The sequence below is a fragment of the Procambarus clarkii genome, chromosome 28, assembly GCF_040958095.1.
Source record: "Procambarus clarkii isolate CNS0578487 chromosome 28, FALCON_Pclarkii_2.0, whole genome shotgun sequence".
In the NCBI taxonomy this organism is placed as follows: Eukaryota; Metazoa; Arthropoda; class Malacostraca; order Decapoda; family Cambaridae; genus Procambarus; species Procambarus clarkii.
In genome coordinates, this window is record NC_091177.1 from 13,005,903 (window position 1) to 13,027,520 (window position 21,618).

At 40.6% G+C, this 21,618-nt stretch overlaps 1 long non-coding RNA gene across 1 annotated transcript; it reads left to right on the forward strand.

Moving 5' to 3' along the window:
• Positions 1–8,450: 8,450 nt before the first annotated feature.
• Positions 8,451–21,091, forward strand: LOC123754947 (uncharacterized). The gene is made up of 3 exons (XR_006772429.2): positions 8,451–8,684; positions 18,315–18,408; positions 20,993–21,091. It is a non-coding gene; the product is annotated as an uncharacterized lncRNA (long non-coding RNA).
• Positions 21,092–21,618: the final 527 nt, after the last annotated feature.

The following is a 21,618-nucleotide window of genomic DNA, read 5'->3' on the forward strand; positions in this document are numbered from 1 at the left end:
TTCTATTTCTGCCATAAATGATCTCAGCATGACTGCCGCCCCTGGCCTGCCGCCTCTCCCCACCAAACAAGGCGGCTGCGTAGCTTTTGAAAGCTTCGCACTGGTGAGCAGCCCTCCCTCTCAGCCCGGTTGTGAGTCGCAGCATGTTAGCTTGCGAGTGTTGAGGAGGATTCGGTAACCAATAGTTTAGGACCTTATTTATTGTCTTGCCTGAGGTCAGCCCATGTTTCTTTTTGTCAGGTCAGTTTTGTCCTCTTCTGGACGAAGAACAGGAAACAAATAAATACTGCTAGAGAATAAAATGAAGGGGAAAGATTTTCAAGGATTAAAGACAAAATTGTTGTTAGGCGGGTCAGTAGGCTACTGTCCCATACTCCAATCCTGTGTTAAGACTTATATTACACGTCGCCCAATTGATATTAAAGAGGATCTCATACTGCTACTGAACATTCCGTAATGTGTGTGTAGAATTATGTATTGTTATTATGAGTGTCATATTTTTGTATCTATATCTGATGTAATCAGTAATTCTGTGTCTGTCAAAACTGACTCAGCTGAGCTTATTTCCCCTCCCCCCCAAGAGAATAAGCGAATGTGTCCATGTTTGAGGATCCCAGACGGTCAAATTCTGAAGCCTAAACTTCAGTGATGGTCCAAGAGAGAGAGACCCAGTCTCAGGAGCATCCCTCGTGGCTCTCAGAACACGACCGTTCCTGTGTTCGATCCTCAAATGTGCTTATAGTTCTTTAATGCAGTGTATCAGCCAGTACTCAAGGTACCTTCCGCTGGGTAACCTCCTAACACTCACTCTTTCTGCACTGCATGTAGGATTAAAAAAATGCAGGTAACGAGATCCATGTTAGGAACTTAGCCAACGGAAGTAAGTTTTATTTTTGTTAATGTTAAAGCTGAAGAGGTCACTGTGGTTGGTAGCCCTGGTAGGAGGGTGACCCACCCAGGAGTGACGTACTGAAAGCTTATATTTGTCAAGTGTAATGCGAAGTGTTGTACAGAAATATGAATAAAAATTATGGCATAAATTTTCCAGTTTCTCTAAACAAACCTTTTATATTACGAGATGCGTGATACTATGCTTCCATTTGTCGGAAATTAAACATAAAATGTCTTCTGTCAGTTTAAGTTCAAGTAAGTTTATTAATATCCCTACATGATATGATGACCAACCTAGACATCAGAACATGAAGAAATGGCAACGTTTCGGTCCGGCTTGGACTTGATAACAGTCCAGGCCGGACTGAAGTTAGTTAGTTTAGTTCATTTATTATGCACCCCATACCCATCTTGTGGGCGGTAGTGGAAAGGGTTACAGAGGCACATAATGGGCTCAGGGACTGAACCCCACAATTCATTTAGCTAAGCAAGTTACAAGCGTCGGTGTTTCTTCATTTTTCGATGTGTTGTTTGAGCATCGTGTCTTCATCCGCGTTATTGTGACTCGTCGCTTGCATCCTTACATGATTAAACAAATAGAAAATTAACCTTATTACAGTGTGCGGAAATTAACTAAACTCTTTTGACACGTTTGAAATCGTCCTATTGTGTATAGATTTTTCAGTGTTCTATTATTACAAAGATTCCTACTTCAGCTTCCATTGGCGCTCTAGGCAAGAAAACGGGATGCTACATATAGCAACCATGTAGTTATTTGATTAAATCATTAATTAATAATAGAATATAATAAACTACTGGAAGTTAATAAAGCTGTCATCAACAACAAGTTATGGGGAATTGAAAACTTGATCAAAAGAGACAAACAAACACTTGATGCCTCACCTCTTTATAAAATATATTAAATAATCAGGCTACCCCCGGTTCAGTTGTCACCTCCGTAAAATTAAACTAAATGTTTGGCAAAGTAAGCTTTTCTAAAGGGGTGTTAATACCTTGCCTAAACAGATGAACCACCTCATAGAAAACACTAAATGTTCATATTATAATTTATTGGACGTTGTGAATGATAATTAATAAAATATTAAAAGTATATGGCACCAGCGTCCCAGGCTGACTGGAGTTGAACAACAAATGACAAGCGACCTCTCTGTCATTTGTTGTTTAAGAGACTGAGAGGTCGCACGTCACATCGATGGATCCCTGATTAGTTGTTCTCGGTGTAAATTTACTGTTTAGTGTAGCGCACTCTGAAGTGTACCGTGTGTGCCTCGTTCCTGACATTATTTAAGATGTCCAGTGCGAATATACGTGAAGATTTGATAAGTTACGAGAGGGAAGTTGTGTAGCAGTTACGGGAGTTATTTCAGGCGTGACAAGACGATGCAAGAAGACGTCTGGACTCTCAGAAATATATCTTAGTAAGTGTCAATTTATAAGTCTTTTTTATCGCATGCGGTGACTAGTCGGAAGAGGTTCCTGGTTATTAGATGACATTGTAAGGAGTCTCTTAGGCTTACAGGTGATTAACAGAAAATATGTCAGTGCTAATGATCTTAGTGTATTATCAAAGCAGCGACAAAACTATGGAGTTTTTTTATGATCGTTGTCACTTGTAATAATGCAATTTTTATGGGCGGTTCCTAGAAGATTTAAGCCCTTGCATAATACTGGCCAAACAGCCAGTTATCGTTGTTGAATTATAAATAATAAATAAATGTTTATTTAGGTAAGGTACATACATACAATAAATTTTTACAAAGATTGGTGGACTTATAGATAGAGCTAGTACATACAATGCCTAAAGCCTCTATTACGCAAAGCGTTTCGGGCATAATTATTGTTAATTGTCTCGTTCACTGTGAGTCAACAAGAAACGTGGATCGCAATTTAATAACGTAAATGTAAAAGAACCAGAAGAGTTCTTACTGGCATTTTTACACCAGACCAACAGTCGCGTTTATTTTAATTTATTATGAAGTGTGATGGGCCTCCATATGGGAGGATGGAAGGGTTAGTTGGGCAGGGTGGTAGAGTGGCGGTCTCGCATCTTACAGGTTGGAGTTCAATCCCCGACCGTCCAAGTGGTTGTGCACCATCCTCCCCCCCACCTCCCCATCCCATCCCAAATCCTTATCCCTCCCACGTTATAATAGCTTGCTATGTAGTTATAATAGCTTGGCGCTTTCTCCTGATAATTCCCTTTCCCAAGCTAAGCTAGTCCAAAATTATAAATTAACTAGATAACTTTCCCAACAATGTATACAAAATGTTGTGGTAAACACATTGTTGTGTCACTTAAATTGGGAGCGGCAGAGGAGCAACAGGTCGTCTGTTCCACTCTTTTACCACAGATTGTTGCCATTTGAGATATATACAAGAGTTGTTACATTCTTGTACAGCCACTAGTACTTTTAGCGTTTCGGGCAGGTCCCTGGAATACGATCCCCTGCCGCGAAGAATCGTTTTTTCATCCAAGTACACATTTTACTGTTGCGTTAAACAGAGGCTACAGTTAAGGAATTGCGCCCAGTAAATCCTCCCCGGCCAGGATACGAACCCATGACATAGCGCTCGTGGAACGCCAGGCGAGTGTCTTACCACTACACCACGGAGACTGTATAACTGGCCGTTGTAACATTAGAATGCTGAAGCTGTAGGTCGTCCTTCGGGGATTATGACAGAAAAATGGACCGCAAACCCTGAAACCGTCTAATAAAAAGCTCAATTTCCATTCCCTAGAACGGTGAAGAATAAGGAGAGACGATGATTGATGTTAATAGGATAAAGGGGTATAACGAAGGGATTTATAAATAAGCTTTATATTTAAATAATAATCAATTAATTCATTGTGTCGGGGGACAGGAAGCCAGTCTGTATTCATACACGTTTGGCTTTTATCGAGGTCCCCCTCTACCCCCCCTAAGGCCGAATTACTAACCTCTCCCAGGATGCAACCCCACAACAAGCTGACTAAGTACATGCTCACTGCTAGGTGAATAGGCGCATTAGGTGATAGGAAATGTGCTCAACCATTTCTGTCCTGCGTTCTGTTCTGTCTAGAATACAGAATATATTAAAGAGTAACAGAATATAACTCCTATATAAATAAAATATATATATACAAGAAGTTGGTGTATAGTTAATGTTAGGTGGATTGCAGGAATGGTGTATTAATTGGTAGCAGGAGTACCTATGTGGCTCTCATTTTTAGAAAGAGCTGCATGTATATTAGGTTAAACATTGTAACGGTTCTATTGTTACGTAAAGTATGGTGACAATAAACACAGACACTAAGATACTATATATATATATATTTGGTCGAATATACAGAAGTACACAGGTGATACTTTGGTGTGAGTTGAGCGCACTGATTGATTGATTGATGAAGATTAAGCCACCCAAAAGGTGGCACGAGCATGAATAGCCCGTAAGTGGTGGCCCTTTTAAGCCATTACCAGTATCAAGAGCTGATACTGGAGATCTGTGGAGGTGCGAATGCACCCTGCATGACGGGAGATGTCTCCCTTGTGAATGTGTTAAGATGAAGATGAAGCCACCCAAAAGGTGGCACGGGCATGAATAGCTCGTAAGTGGTGGCCCTTTTGAGCCATTACCAGTATCAAGAGCTGATACTGGAGATCTGTGGAGGTGCGACTGCACCCAGCGTGACGGGAGATGTCTCCCGTCAGCGCACTGAGCGTCGGTACAGTATTTCGCAAGTGTCTGCTCTAGACCACACTTGAAAGTAGACTAGTTAATGTTTGCTATTCTGCTTCTTATATGCTCGGGCAACCTCACCGTGTTGCCCGGGCAACGCCTCACCTCATTCATCTCCAAAGGTTGACAGGAATATTAACAATGCATTTGGAGCGAGTATATTATTGGGATAATCTACTCGCTACAACATATTTATTAGAGCAGCGTTGGTACTTTTATGGGGCCCTGAAGTCATAGTGGTTTGAACTAAGTATATTGTGTTTATCGAGAAAGGAATAGAGCTGTTTGTACAAGAGTTTCCCAAACATTTTGGAAAAGGTGAGCAGGATTGATTTTGTCTAAAATTGTCTAAATTTTCGGATTTAGGATAAATGTCAGGATTGTCTAAAATTGTTGATTTCTTTGAGATCTCCACTCTTATGGATTGGGATGTATTTAATTTGTTTAGCTAAATAATTGTGGGGTTCAATCTCTGAGCCCATTATGTGCCACTGTCGCCCACAAGATGGGTATGAGGTACATAGTAAATGAACTAAATAAATGAACTTTTGTAAATTGAAGTCTGAAGGGTCGCAGTGTGCTGGAACTGACGCATACGCTAAATTTAACCGTAGAAAGAACAGCTTTTTAATTATTGGCCTACATAAATCGTTGATTATTCCTAATGTGGCTCGCATAGCAACGGTGTGGGAAAAGGAAAAGAAAAGTGAACTTTGAAAGGAAAAGTGAACAATGAGTCTTGAGAATGTTTCTTTAGCCTACCCTTAAATACTACATCCTAATGCGGTAAATAGAAAATTATTTTAATGGGTAGCTTTAGTAAACACAATCTATATACGTACCTTACAATGTTTATCAAACTTAGTTTAAATCCTTGATATAGTTATATAATTTTAAAAGCAAAACTCGAATTGATTTTGATTAAAGATTAGTTAGTTTAGTTCATTTATTATGCACCCCATACCCATCTTGTGGGCGGTAGTGGAAAGGGTTTGTAACGTGCGATTATGTTACGTTGTTGGGTAGATTAGATACACAGCGTTTAGTTGGTTTTCGTATTTATTTAGTAGTCTTGGATACAGCAGTGTCGTAGACGTTAAGTCGGAGAAGAGCAGAGAGCTGAGTGAGGCCGGAGTCCCGGAGCTCTATGCAGGAGAGCGTGGCGGCTCGATGGGGATTAGTACATAACATCCTCTAAGTTTCACTTATTATGCCCCCCCCCCCATACCCATACTGTGAGTGGAAGTGAAAAAGGTTAATTAATACTACCCAATAGGGCTCGTTTATTGAGCAGCGTCATTCATGTTTTGAGTGAACATATACCAGGATGTACAGTGTCCCAATAAGCTGAGTAAGATAACAGGATTGGCTTCTTTAGAAAATGCCACTGGAATAATTGACTGTATTATACATACAAGTTGGGCATTCTAGCTTGACCCATATGCCTTCAAAGGAAGAGTTGATTATAATCTTAGATTGCCTGTAAACAGTCTGAGAGCAATAATACACCAAGAACTTCAACAAAACCTTGTAAATCTGAGGTTTAGTTTAGTTTATTTATTATGCACCTCATACCAATCCTATGGGCGGTAGTGGAAATGGTTACAGAGGCACATAATGGGCTCAGGGACTGAACCCCACAATTCATTTAGCTAAGCAAGTTACAATCTTGATGAGCTAGTTACAAAATTCAATATAAGTCGTCACATCAACAGCGGGTTCGAGATCGACCTCAAGTACAGGTTCTAAATTAAGCAACTGACATATGTGGAGAGCTAGTGTCAAAATTTATATGTTTGTCCTGCACACCGCCTCCCATCCAGTGGGCAGCGGTGGATTGGTTACAATCACTCTTAGTTACTACCTACAGTTAGCAAACTGGGGATATTTGGCTAAAATATCTGGTAGCAGATCATTTTGAATGAAAGATTTACACATCGCTGGAACATTGGTTATAGAATTGTCTTTAAATTCACGTATCTTTTCGCACTCCATCACATAAGTGACGGAGGGTGTGTGAATAATTTTATTGACACAGTTTACATTTGGTCAGGTCTACATCGGCAGATAATGAGAATTCCCAGACATACTTGTAACCGAGTCTAAGCCGAGCAGTAGTAACATCTAGAAGTCTGCTGATTTTATTGGATGAACCATAGATGTGTGGCTCCTCTTCCTTGATAGTATGATGATTACATAAGACTGGTATTTTTACATTCTTGCAAAGCCACTAACACAGCATAGCGTTTCGGGCAGGTCCTTAATCTAACATATCAGGTAAGATGAAAAGGTACATTATAGCAAGATTTTATATCAACATATAACTATAATATAAATTGAGAGAGGTGATATTACACTGGTGAAGATATATGTCTTAAGTACTAATATTGGGGAAGTGGGTAGTACAAGTTACAGTGTGAGTTTGAAGCGCAAGGCAGGAACTTATGAGGATGAAATTAGCTACTCTTTGGTTTGACTTGAATAAGGCGTAGGTTGGACAATATTTTAATTCATCAGGGAGTGAGTTCCATTGACTGGGTCGTTTTATTTGCATGGAGTGTTTGTACAGATTTAGTTTGACTGGGGATTTCAAAGAGATGTCTCAAGAGTCTGTACAAGAATGTAAGAACACTTGTATATACAAATAAAAAATAAAAAAAAAATCCCGTGGCGATAACCACCGTTGCCCCGTGGAGAAGTGATAACCAACCTAACACAAGGTAGGTTGGAAACTCCTCCTTCATGTCATTGGTTCATTAGCCAGAAACTTAGGGCCCATGCAGGAATATCCCTAAAAAAAAAAAGTGGCCCCAACAATGCATCCTCCAAGTCTGGAGGATGAGCAGGAGCATTGTCGAGAAGCAGGCCCTTTAGTGTCAAACTTTTCTCTTGCAGATATTTTTTGATGGCAGGGCAAACCACTCTACAGCACAGTTTTTCTGCACATTATATATTTTTTAAAACTCTTGGATTTTCGGAATGATACACGAGCAAGGGTTTAATTTTCAAATCGCCACACAGCACAAGAGTTAGCCTATCCTGACACAAGTTAGCCCAAGTTAGCTTGTGTCCGGGCAGTGACGTCTCCTCTTGGGTAATGTATGTCCTCTTCGGCAATTTTTTCCAGAATAGCCATGTCTCCTCACAATTAAACACTTGTTGTGGAATATATCCATCAATACAGTATCTACAAAATCTTTAAAATCACGAACAAATCTTTCAGCCCCTACTTTGAGCTGGCACCCTCACCATGCCTCACAACACTATGAATACCACGTCTTTTTTCAAAATTTCTCAAACCATCCCCTACTCACCTTAAACTCTTTCGTATCTGTAAAACTCGTTCTAGCGGTTTTCTTTATAAGATCTTGCATGAAGATTTCATTGTTGACCAAACCACACACTGGAAATTGAATAGACGACGACATTTCGATCCGTCCTGGACCATTATAAAGTCGATTGTGATGAGATGAGGGAAGCAAGAGCATTAAGTAGGCAAGAGAGAGAGGTGAGGAGATGGCAAGTATGTACGTATGTACATGAATAAAACATGTACATACTTATACATAACGTGTGTAAATAGTGTAACAAACACAATAACAGTATTTTGGGAGGAGGAATGTTGGCGAGTAATGTGTTGGAGGAGGGAGGGAGGACTGGCAGGGTGTGGCAGCTCACTCATGTTTTTGGGGCTCACCATACCAACATAGTGGATCGTTATGGTGAATACATACGTAGATGGGTATATACAATGTGTGTATATAGTGTAATAACAGCAAAAACACTGTTTGTAGAATAAGTCGCATATATGAGGCCCATAATTTTGAGCATAGCGATGTTCTATACTTTGAATTATATAAATTCCACAAATTACACACTTTTAAATAATATTACAGCAAAAAAAAGAAGAAATGAATGAGAAACTTCAAAATAATTGCGCAACATTTTATTCGCAGCAACTGCCGTCGCACGGGGTGGCGGGGCCGACAGACCCCCATCGCTCCAACGCTCAGCGCCCATAATTTGCTCAACTTCCCAGCTCCATCGCAGCTAAAGTAAGTCACATACAATATTTTTTGTTTAGTTTCCCCGTGATCAGACTCTGCATTTTAACAATATAAGAAGAGAAAAAAAATTTTTGGAAAGAATTTATTTCTTGTGCACCAGGGTGTTATTTGGAGACAGAGCAGTTCAGTGGTTAACTACTAAATTTTTTTTTCTCCCACACACGCACCCCCCTAGGAAGCAGCCTGTAACAGCTAACTCCCAGATACCTATTTACTGTTAGGTAACAGGGGTCATCCCCTTTTGTACCAAGAATCTGCTAAAGCTTTTAGGGCTAATCTTTGACACTCGTTTGTCTTTGTCGCCCCATATTTTTTACGTCCGAGTTGAATGCTCTAAGGCCCTTAACTAACTTTAGGTCATGTCCCATACTTCTTGGGGAGCTAATCGACACTGCTCCTCTCTTTACATTCCTCTCTCGTTCTGTCTAAACTCGATTATGGCCCTGTTTACTCGTCTGCTTCTCCTTCTACCCTTCACCATCTGGACACACTGCATCATACTGGGTTACGGCTCAGCTCTGGTACCTTTCCTTCGACACCTACCCTAAGCCTGTATGTTGAAACTGGCGTCCTGTTTCTACAGGATCGCCATGATCGCTACTGTCTTCTCCACCTTGTACGGTCCTTACAGCACCCTCACTCTTGCTTATGTCATGCCTTGACCTTTACCCATCCTGTGGTTCCTGTTCCCCTTCACCACCTATCTCTTTCTGTACGGTTGTCTCTCTTACAAAATGCTCTTTCAGTTTGTGTTACCAATATTTCCCCTCGTGTCATTCCGTCTTTGCCCCTATGGAGGGGTCCCTGTTCCTAAATTCTGTAAGCCTTGACCCACATGACTAAAACTTTTACCCCTCCTACAGTTCTAAATCACCTTTTCCTTGAACACTTTTCTTCACACTTCCACTCTATTTCCGTCTTCACCAATGGGTCTTAAGTCTGCAGACGGTGTAGGCTACTCTGTTGTTTTTCCTGACTGCACCTTTGTGTCTCCTGCCTCCGGAGACTAGCATCTTCATGGCAGAACTTTATGCTATTCTCTATGCTTATCATCAACTCTTTTCTCGCTGTCAATCCTCCTCTGTGTTTGTAGTTGACACTTGCAGTGCCCTCATGGCTCTAGAATCCTTTAATCCAGTCCATCCTTTGGTAGTTGAAATTCAACATTGGCTGTTTCTTATCTCCAGTAGATTTAAGACAGTGGAATTTCGCTGGATTCCCACCCATATTGGTGCGTTCTTAAATGAGCGTGCGGACACTGCCGCTAAGGAAGCTATCCGCACCTGTCCCATCTCCCGTAAAGGTATTCCTTATTATGACTTTTACCCAGTTATTCATTTCCCCATTCTTGCCCGTTGTCAGGGTTGTTGGTCTTCTGTTACTGGTAACAAATTGCGTGCTCTTAAGAGTAGTGTGTTCCCGTGGCCTTCCTCCTACCACCGTAACCGGTGGTGGGAAACGGCTCTGGCGAAGTTGTATATTGGTCATACACGTTTAACTCACGGGCACTTAATGGAGCGCTGCCCTGCTTCTTATTGTCCAAACCGTTGTCTCTACATGTCCTGACTTCCAGGACTTACGTGTCTTGCTTCCCGACCATCCCTCACTGTCAATTGTCCCTCGATAAAATTCTTGGTAAATTCAATACCTTTGATATTGTTCGCCGTATGCGTTTTTGTTTTTGTATTGGCGACGTTAGTGATATTTAGCGCACTATGATTATCCCACACATTTGATGGTTTGATAATTACTGTACTGTACAGTACTTTGGTTTGGAATGTATCAAATAAAGTTGTTTCATGTATTCAAATGTGTGAGAAAATCCACTGGGGCTGTGAGATGAAGCGAACCTGTAACAAAGGCATTGCCAGTTGCATACTCTACCACCACTGATGGTAAAAGTCTTACAACTGGATATCTTGTGTGACGGGTTATGGTATCACAGCTATACTGAACCAAGATGGTATGGCTCTCCCTCGCATAAATGAAAGAAATGCTGCTATTGGCCTTGCAGTGTATAAGTTGCATGTGGAAACAAATGAAAATTATCAAATAAATAATTAAACAATTTACTGAAATAGTAATGAACAAAAATAACACATGACAATACTTGACTATCATGTAATGCAAAGGTGAACAAGTTAGTATGACCTTAAATGCAAAAAATAAACTATAAGCAATGAATAAAAGTATGAAGATATACTGGTGTTCTGAAGACAGCTACCATACCACCATGGCATCAGTCACACGACGTTGGCTGGAAGCGGACGACGGGTTAGAGACACGAAGGTGATCCTAGAGCACTAAGGGAGAGATTGCCTCTCCAGGGAGGCAGCGCTCTTTATATAGTCCGGCGGTGATGACTCATCCAGTGTCAACACGAGGTGGACATCTGGTCAACTAGCAAACTGCTTGTTGTGGCTGGCGGTGCCTTTGTGTTGAGCTGTACCACTGTCAGTTGAAAGCGGCTAACTGCTTGTTTGTGGGGACAAACTGCCAGTTAGCAGTGGCGCCCGGCTTGCCTCTGAGTCGTACCAGGCCGTGCCAGGCCCTGGGGGGTATGGAGAGGTGGCAGGACTGATGACTCTTCTGGGCTGGTGTAGATGTATACTTCCAGTGCAGAGGCATTGAAGGTGAAGGGAAAAGGCAGTTCCACTGCTATGCAGGGGATTCACGTGACACTTGTGAAGCCACAGAAAGTCTGGAGGCCCTACTGAAGCCAGTTCAAGTATTAAATAAAACCCCTGAAGTACGCCGGTGAAGGGTAAAGTGAAGAGTGAAGCAAGACCGTATGCCCCAACTTCAGGCACACACAGAAAATCACGTTTTGGTCCCGCCTCTCAACTGTGTATTTGAAGTTGGGGCGTATGATGTTGAACTGCTTCAGCCTTCACCTGAGTGCTTGTAGGGCTTACGTAAGACGTTGACTCAAGGAGTGGCTTCAAAACTTGCTGTGATTTATGGGGAAATCCGGTTGTAAGACTTTTACAAAGTCAGTAATATACTGTGGTAGAGTATGCAGCTGCCAGTGCCTTGGGCATGGGTTTACGTCGCCTCACAGCTCCAGTGGATTTTCTGCTTGGTGTATATCAGGTTGTGATTTTGTGTGTACCGTATTGTTATGATCGCCGTTTGATAAGTCCTTTCTGGCCTCAAGAGTCATTGTTACCCACCTAGAAAGATTGCAGATGGCCAAAGCAGTTATTTAAGTTAAGAAGGGACAAGTCTTAAACAGAATTTTGCATAATATTTGACTATAAAGGGGTAAATTGAGGTAGATTGAAAAACAAAATGGTGAACCGGGCAGGCGGTACTCACAATTAGGCGAGTACACTCGGGAACTTTTAAAGTGCAACCAAACATGCTTTAGGCTCTCAAAACAAGAGGTGAGTGGTGGTGGCTCAGGTGCTCAGCCAATCAGAGCACCTAAGGAGGGAGGGCAGGAGTGAGAAGGGGGTGGTATGTGGAAGTTTGGTGACAGTTGTGTGTAGTTTGTTCATCTTCATTGTAAGTTTCATGGCTTGGTGTGCATTTCCCTAGTAAATTTAATTAGGGAAAAATTCAGGTGTTTGATTTTTTAAATCAACTTTTTAAATGTTGAGTTGTTAAAGCCTCAAAGTGCATGGAGTTGGTTTGGGAGTATGGCATCCTCATGCTGTTGCGTGCTCGCGTGAGGTAGCAAAGGTGATGTAAAGTTGTGGGGTGTACATGCTTGGGACGTCCTCTCTCGGGATGGCTGGTGTTAGACCTGTGTGTTTGTCAGGTTGTTGAAAAGCCGTCATCCTTTGCTGTTGTGGTATTGATTTTACATTGTTCATCTTGTAATTAATACTGTAGTGCGATATCTAGGGCTACCAATTGTAGGTTTAAAATGTCTAATACAAACAGTTGTCCAATGAGTTTTAATAGGAAATATCATCCACCAAGCACCATTGTACAATTATATTAATTGATAGTATATGGATTGTGCAGAACTGCTTAGAATGATCTTTAACACTTGGCTATATTGGTCATGTCAAATACCTGCACTGTGAATGCTCAAAGACCCTTTCTTTATTCAGTGTTGTCACATACCTCATGGGGGTATGGATAGGCAAACACTCATTCGGTTAAACTTGCCTTGTAGTACTTTCAGAGCTCAGTAATTTGGAATCTGGTTAGCACTTTCCAAATAAATTGACCTTTAAAGTGAATTCCTATTTAGGTTTAAAACATTATACCAAATGAGAAACTCGGATTATATAGCCGAACACCAGAAATGTTATTTTTCAATTTGGTTGCCTAAAGCACATTCAAGGACTACACATTACATGGCATTCCAGGATTCCTCTATACCTTGCCTTATGCTGTAAACATTGCCACAACCCTGTGTTTTATTGATTTAAATGGCCACAGGGAGGCATACAACACTGCAGATTATGATGTCATTAGTTATCCACTGTGCTGACAAGTGGGCTGACTGATGTTCGTTGACACCTGTATCGTGCTTCAATTTAATCGCCAGGAGATCACCCTCTCACTAGACTCGTCTGTAGGAAGTACAGTATAGTATCTCAAATTACCTTGGATCATAAATAGCATAAGACTTGGGGGTAGGAGAGGGTTGCAGTGTTTGTCATGGCTCTCAGTTGTTCCTGGTATTAGGCAATTTAGTTCTGGAATCATTTTTGTTGGCCAATGTTAAACTTTTTTGAAAGTAGATGTTTTTCTGAAAGGGAAGGGGGGGGGGGAACCTCTATGCTTGGATACAGTTATCTAAGTGAATACTTAGACTTATACAGTAGAATAACTACCTTCTTTTCCTTAGTCAAAAAGGTTGCTTGTTTATTTCTAGGGACTTGTATTTTCTTTTATTTTTAACTGCAGCAACTTTCAGTGAATGATAGATTCTTACTGAAAGGACCTTTACTTCATTGTTGTTGCTTTATGGTCATCTCATTGTGTACAGGGATTCCGCGAAGCTTTTGGGGTTAGTCTTTGACACTCGTTTGTCTTGGTCAGCCCATATCTCTTGCCTCCGAGTTGAATGCTCTAAGGCCCTTAACCTCCTTAAGGTTTTGTCCCATACTTCTTCTGGAGCGGATGGCGCACGCTCCTCTATTTGCACTCCTCTCTCGTCCTGTCTAAACTCGATTATGGTTGCCCTGCATACTCTTCTGCTTCTCCTTCTACTCTTCGCCGTCTCGATGCTTTGCACCATACTGGGTTGCGTCTCGGCTCTGGTGGCTTTCGTTCGACTCCCGCCCTTAGTTTGTATGTTGACACTGGCTTTCTCTCTCTTCAGGACTGCCGTGATCGCTGCTGTCTTCACTATCTTGCGCGGTCCTTCCAACATCCTTCCTCTTGCCTCTGTCGTGCATTGACTTTTCCTCCTCCTGTGGTTCCTGTTCCTCTTCATTGTCTCCCACTTTCTGTCCAGTTATCTCGCTTACAGGATTCTCTTTCTGTTCATATTTCTAATGTTTCTCCTCGTATTGTTCCTTCATTACCTCCGTGGAGTCCCCCTTCCCAAGTTTTGTACGTCCTTGACTTGTATTACTAAAGCCTTTACCCCTCCTACAATTCTGAAAAGCCTCTTCCTTGAGCACGTTTCTTCGCACTCCCACTCTATTTCCATCTTCCCTGATGGGTCTAATTCTGCGGATGGTGTGGGCTACTCTGTTGTTTTTCCTGACCGTACTTACATGTGTCGCCTCCCTTCGGAGGCTAGCGTCTTTACGGCAGAACTTTATGCTATTCTCTATGCTCTTTGTCTCTTGTTTTCTCATTCTCATTCCTCCTTTGTGGTTGTAGTTGATTCTCGTAGTGCCAAGCAGTGAGGGGGTAGGAGGGAGGGAAGGAGTGAGGGGGTAGGAGAGAGGGTAGGAGTGAGGGGTAGGAGGGAGGGAAGCAGTGAGGGGGTAGGAGGGAGGGTAGGAGGGAGTGTAGGAGTGAGAGGGTAGGAGGGAGAGGGTAGGAGGGAGGGTAGGAGTGAGGGGGTAGGAGGGAGGGGTAGGAGTGAGGGGGTAGAAGTGAGGGGTAGGAGGGAGGGCAGAAGTGAGGGGGTAGGAGGGAGGGAAGCAGTGAGGGGGTAGGAGTGAGGGTGTAGGAAGGAGCGTAGGAGTGAGGGGGTAGGATGGAGGGCAGGAGTGAGGGTGTAGAAGTGAGGGAAGGAGTGAGGGGGTAGTAGGGGGGGTAGGAGTGAGGGGGTAGGAGGGGGGGTAGGAGTGAGGGGGTAGGAGGGAGGGAAGCAGTGAGGGGGTAGGAGGGAGGAGGGAGGGAAGGAGTGAGGGGGTAGGAGAGAGGGTAGGAGTGAGGAGGTAGTAGGGAGGGTAGGAGTGAGGGGGTAGGAGGGAGGGTAGGAGTGAGAGGGTAGAAGTGAGGGAAGGAGTGAGGGGTAGGAGGGAGGGTAGAAGTGAGGGGGTAGGAGGGAGGGTAGAGGAGTGAGGAGGGTAGAGGAGTGAGGAGGGTAGAGGAGTGAGGAGGGTAGAGGAGTGAGGAGGGAAGGGGGAATGAGGGTGAAGAGGAGTGAGGGTAGGGAGGAATAGTGAAAGGGGAGGAGGAGTTAGGGGGGAGGAATAGTAAGGGGGTAGTAGTGAGGGGGGGGTACGAGTGAATGGGAGGAGGAATGAGGGGGTATTGAAGAGTGAGGGAGTAGGAGGGAGGGGCAGGATGGAGGGGAAAGGAGGGAGGGGGTAGGAGGGAGGAATGAGAGGGTAGGAGGGAGGGGGCAGGAGGAAGTGAGGGGGTAGGAGGAAGGGGGAGGAGCAAGGGCAGGAGTGAAGGGATTGGAGGGAGGGCTGGAGTGAGGGGGTAGAAGGGAGGGCTGGATTGATGGGGTAAGAGTGAGGGGGCAGGAGGTGAGGAGTGAGGAGGGAGGTGGTAGGAGAGAGGTAGGGGGTAGGGGGGAGGAGTGAGGGGGGTAGGAGAAAGGGCAAAAGTGATGGGGGTAGGAGGGGCATATTGAGGGGGTAGGAGGGAGGATTGAGGGGGCAGGAGGGAGGGTAGGAGTGAGGGGCGTAGAAGGGAGGGCAGGAGTGAGGGGCGTAGAAGGGAGGGCAGGAGTGATGGGATTGGGGGAAGGAGTTAGGGGGTATGTAGGAGGGGTAGGTATGACCTGGCTATATTGGTTATGTCATGTCAAATTGTTGCATGCTGAATGCTCAAAGCCCCTTTCTTTATTCAGTGTTGTCACATTCCTCATGTGGGTGTGGATAGGCAAACACTCATCTAGTTAAACTTATCTCATAGTACTTTCAGAGACCGGTAATTTAGATTGTGGTAAGTAGAATCTCCAAATAAATGGATCTTTAAAGCGCATTCCTATTTGGGTTTAAAAGGTTGTACCGAATAAGAAACTCGGATAAAATAGTCCAACACGAGCAATGTTGTTATTCAGTTTGGTTGCCTAAAACACATACAAGGACTAGACATTACCAGGCATTCCTGTATGCCTTACCTTATGCTAAAACATTGCCACAACCCTGGGTTTTATTGATTTAAATGGCCACAAGGAGTCATACAAAATTGCAGGTTATAATGTTATTAGTTTATCCCCTGTGGTGACAAGTGGGCTGACTGATGTCCGTTGACACCTGTATCGTGCTTCAGTTTACTCGCCAGATCGTCCTATCTCTGGACTCGTCTGTAGGAAGTATATCAAAATAATTTGGATCATTAATAGCATAAGAGTTTGGTGTAGGAGAGAGTTGGAGTGTTTGTCGTGGCTCTCGGTTGTTCCTGTTATTAGTTGACTTAGTTTTAGAAATATTTTTGTTGGCCAGTGTTGAAGTTGTTTGAAAGTAGATGTGTACTTTACAAAAATGATGTAAAGAAGGTGGGGGGTCTCCATGCTTGGCTTCAATTATCTAAGTGATTATAGATATGTTGTGTATAAATGTTTGGACATTAGAATAATTACCTTCTTTTCGTTAAAGTCAAAAGGTAGCTTGATTAATTCTTGGGTTTTTTGTTTTTTACTGGAGCAACTTTTGGTTAATGACGGAATCTAGCTCAAAGGTCCTTTATTTCATTGTTCTTCTTCATTTTAATGTGGTAGTTGTGATATGTATTGTTCTGGCTCACCTGTAAGGTTTTGCAATGTTAAATACTGTATATAATAATAAGAATTTGCCAGTCTTGTAACCATTTTTAGAGTTCCCGTAGATCTTTGTAAGGGCTCGATATCATTTTTTCATGTTCCCTATACCATAAATCTTGGTGTCATCTGCAAAAATTGATGTGGTTTGTAATAATTTGATTTGTCATTGAGGTATATAAGGTTTAGACCCTTCTGGTACGCTTCATGCCGTATTTTCCAGTCAAATCTGTTTCAGAGGAAGCTTTAATTTATTTGTTTTAATTAAGCAATCTTTTTATCCTTTATTCCATGTGCTTCTTATTTCACTCCTAGCCTTTGATATGGTGCTTTATCAAACACAGTGTGTGTGTTTGAATAGCTGGTTATCAGAAAAAAATTGTGAACAGGTTTGTTTTTAACAAACCAATGTTTTGTTGATTTTACAAGAATATTAATGTTTCTTCCCTTCAGGACCTTGCAGATGTGAGGTCAAAGTAATTTGAAAGTTTTCTGCTTGGCAGTTTCAAAAATTTGAGTAACATTTGAAATCTATCTAGCAAGTTTAAGTGGCAGTAAGTTTGGCTGTCAATTCATTTAATAGCTTGGATTGAATTCCAGGTATTTGAAGTTTTTTTGAATGTTAGTTTGTAAGGCTCTTCCCATTTATGGTGCTTGTTATAGGCAGATAGTTTATATATACACTATCTTGAAATAGTTATCTTCAGCAGTTTGAAACATTTATAGTAATGGGATGTCTGGTGTGAATAATTTAGTGTTCATTACTAATATTTGGTAGGACACTTCAGTGCATCATTATATTAACAGATTGGACATGTCTAATGGTTTTGTTTCTTTTCTTCTTAGACTCGTAGAAAATTGAAGGGTTTGGTACCATTAGACAATATTGTTAGGAAACACTTTCATGTTTCCTATCAAGTTGTGACACTTGTGGGAAAAAATTTTTAGCTAATTTAGTTTAATCTTATCATTGATGTAAATTTTTACATCATTTCCACTAATCAATATGTTCCATAGCTTATACATTTGTTTTAAAAGTGAAATTTGTTAGATTAAATTAACTATTAAAATAATGGCTAAAATTTATCTTTGCAGTTTAACCTGATAACTATAAAAATGAGTAGTTTGGTATGCAAAGCTTTTAAGTTGTCAAAATTAGTTTTCACTTATAAAATAATGTTGCTTAAAAGGTATAATATTACCTTTTTATATATAACTTATGTTAAAGGTAAAATATATAAAGCTAATAAAAACTTAAACTTAAGTTTAATTATATAAAGCTAAGTATATATAACTAAGTTATAATATATACTTAAGTTTGTTAATTATAAAGCTATAATATACATTTATATTAGCTTTAATAAACAAATAAAGGTATAATACAAAATATATAAACTTTCATAGCAAGTTTAGATATTGTAATATTAATTTCCAGCATGATTAAATTATAGCTACTTTCAGGATAAAGTATATAAAGTATTTTCATTAGAAGATTTATTAAATAGTATACAATATAACTAATGTTGACAATTTTGTTTCAGGTTGAGGTTTCAACTGAAGACTCCAAACAACTTCAAAGGCCAGGAAAACATCCAGAGTACCAAGGACAACAATCACCTGTAAAAGAAAAATAAAGTATATCAAACAGGGACACTCATTTTATTAACACTAACACATACAAATTACTACCAAAACCCCTAAGTCCCAATCTTTTAAGATTGTCTCAGCAAGGCCTACCCCTTATTTGCATTTTGAGGCAGGACTTGTTGGCTGAAAGAGTGGAACACATCGTTTGGTTTAGTGCCCTCAACATGATGTACATAGGCTTTACAAGAAGCCTATGTACATCATGTTCCAGGCACTAAACCTCTGGATGTATCCACTCTTTCAGTGAACAAGCCCTGTAGTTATTAACAATGTTTGCACATTGTTAAGGGTCCCTACACCTATGCAATTCTAGTCCATCTATTGGATGGGTAGTAGAGCAGGGCTCTGAAAAAGCCAAGCCAGGGAAATCTGCAGGACTGCCTGGTCCCCTTCTATGAAATGGGGTAGGATCAGTACAAACTGCATCAATCCCTGCAGGTGGTAACAGTAGGACTTTGGTACACATCTATAAATGGACTAGATAAAAAAAGAAAGAAAGTTAATTATTTGATATAGCTAAAACATTTAATTCAACATACCAGTTTATTGGATGTGCAGAGTAGAACAGCTACACTTCTTAAGCCAGTCAATTCCTTGATATCATAATCTCCATTACCACCTGAAACATTTAACCAAATTAGCTTATAAATTTTGTATTAAAAGTTGCTTTGCAAACTCAAATGGCTAATGTGCCTTAACATTTTATTCTCACTAATGCTAATCAAGCACAAGACTTAGATATGGCTACTCAAACTATTTAAGTTTAACAAGTACTTTAAAGTACAGAAAGAATTTTTACTTTACATTATCTACATGCAACCACTGATGCCTTACTTATTTTTCTATTTAAAATATTCACCAACACTAACCCCATTCTGAATGTCAAGCAATCAACACCTTCAAACTCTAGGATGAACAGCTGGACTTCCCAATTCTTATTCTGAAAGAAAAAGCCTATTTAAACTAGTTACATTAAAAAATATGAAGTACAGTTACTAGTCAATATTTAATTTGTCTCTTTTACCATTATTTTTTTTTAATTTAATTATGAACAAATCCATGAGGTCAATTTACCTCCCTGTTGCAATTTTTTTTAAATGTCATGGGACATTTGAACCCTCATCACAGCCCTTGTGGATTTGGTCATTTGATGCATCACACTATTGTGTGCAATTTATAGATGGAAAAACTTTTAGCCAATTATTTTAGAACCAAGTAACTGAACAAAGTTAAGCAAACCAATTACCATTTAAATAAACATTCTAAATACCCTCAATTCTTAAATTGAATAAAGTGTAACATTACCATTTTAAATTTTCTTTGCTATTCAAAACAATTCCTGCAAGGACTAAACTTTTATTGTACCCACTTATCAAGGCCTAGAACTACAGTTTTTATCCCCCATTTCCAGGCCCCTTCACTATTTAAATACTACTTATTAAACTAATTATAGCAGTACTCTTAACTGTCAGAATGATAGAGGGCAAAAGTATCTTGGCAATTTCAGGCCTTTAGTCCCCCCACAAAGCAGCCCATTACAGCTGACTAACTCACAGGGGCATAGGGTGAAAAACTCAGCCCACCATTTCTTGCCAGGATTCAACCTGGGACCACAGGATCACATCTCCAGTGTGCTGTCTGCTCAGCTGGCCAGCCCCTGTGCTACTTTCTGTAGCATACAAGTTCCACCAATTGTTCTGTACACTGTTCCTGAAGTTATGTTGGAAGCACCCTCCACAACCTGTCAATGAAACATTTAATATGGTTAATAAAAATTTTCCCCACAGCAATGTTTAAACTTAAATATTTGCCTTTTGAAAAATACACTATTTACCTACTTCCCCCACCCCATCTTTCATTTATTGATTCTAGAAAAAAGCCCTTTTAGTAACAATTTGGTAACAATTTAAAAAGTAGCATACTGAAATCTTATTTTCAATTATAATTTAAAGTTGGTATTCCCCCACCCCTGCATCCCCATATTGGTAATACAATTTATATAGCTAAAACATGTCATTCAACATACCAGCTTCATAGATGTGCAGAGTAGAACAGCCACTCGCTGCTTTGATACCATTGTAATCTAGCAAAGTACCTGAAACATTTAACCAAATTACCTTATAAATACAGCTTTTTACTCTAGTTTCTTTGCAAATTCACAATGGTAGTGTTCCTTTAAAATTGGCTAAAATTTTAAATTTTATTAATGCTAATCAAGCAATTAAAAAGGTAGATATGGCTATTCAAGTTAAGTTTCTTTAGTACATTTAAGTGGAGAAATACTTCAGACATAATGCTACATTGTTTAACTTTACTATTTAATATATAATGCAAATCTTTAATTTATCATTACTACCACACTCACCCGATTCTGAATGTCGAGCAAACACCACCTTCAAATTCTAGGATGTTGTTCTGGACTTCCTAATCTATAGTCTGAAAGAAAAAGCATATTTAAACTTCAATTATATATTACAATTAGATGAAGTACAGTTACCAGTTATTTGTGTTTTAACTTTTTTTACTTTCAATTATGAAATTCTGTTACAAACATTTATATGAACTGTTTCAGGTTGTGGGACAGATGCTCCTAGATGAACAGAAGATCCAAAAGGCCAAGACAACTCCAGAGACAATCACCTGTAAAAGAAAAATAAACATTAAACAGGGACACTAATTTTATTATCACCAATGCCTAATAATAAGGCCAAAAAATCCTAACAGCCTATCTTAACAGGCTCAACAAGGCCTATCCCTTCCTCTGATTTTAGTGCAGAGCTTGTTCCCGGAATGGGTGCATTACACTTTAGTGCCAAACACATTGTACTTATGCTTTACTGAAAGCACTGTACAATGCAAGCCAGACACTAAAGTTTTAGATGCAAACAAGCCCTGTGAGAATTAACAATGTAACCATTGTTAAGGGTCCCTAAACCTGTGCAAATCTAGTCCATCTATTAGATGGGTAGTAGAGCAAAGCTATGAAAAAGCCAAGCCAGGGAAATCTGCAGGACTGCCTGGTCCCCTTTTATGAAATGGGGTAGGATCAGTACAAACTGCATCATCCCCTGTGGGTTGTAACAGTAGGACATGGTTACACACCTATAAATGGACTAGATAAGAGAATTAAGATTAGGTCATTGATATAGCTAAAACATCAAATTCAAACTCGCCCACTTTTGCAGATTAAAGGAGCCT